We start from the raw sequence: 238 nt of genomic DNA, 5'->3' as shown, positions 1-238 counted from the left end.
CAGAAAATATTTAAGTGTCTACAATAACCTAAAAAATGAACTGCGCATTGAAGGTAGTTGTGGATTCTATGAATATCATTGCATATCAATTGAAAATTTTCAAGAAAGAAGTCGCTAAACTTAGAAAAGCCAATCTACCCCGAGGGATGTAATTATGAAATCATAAAAACTCAAGTTGAGAGGTAGCAAATACTATAACTGAAATTGAGTTAAATATTATTAATAGTCGATCATAACA

This window comes from Penaeus monodon, chromosome 19 (assembly GCF_015228065.2).
Source record: "Penaeus monodon isolate SGIC_2016 chromosome 19, NSTDA_Pmon_1, whole genome shotgun sequence".
Classification (NCBI taxonomy): domain Eukaryota; kingdom Metazoa; phylum Arthropoda; class Malacostraca; order Decapoda; family Penaeidae; genus Penaeus; species Penaeus monodon.
The sequence above is the reverse complement of the archived record's forward strand: the minus strand, read 5'-3'. Positions refer to the sequence as shown.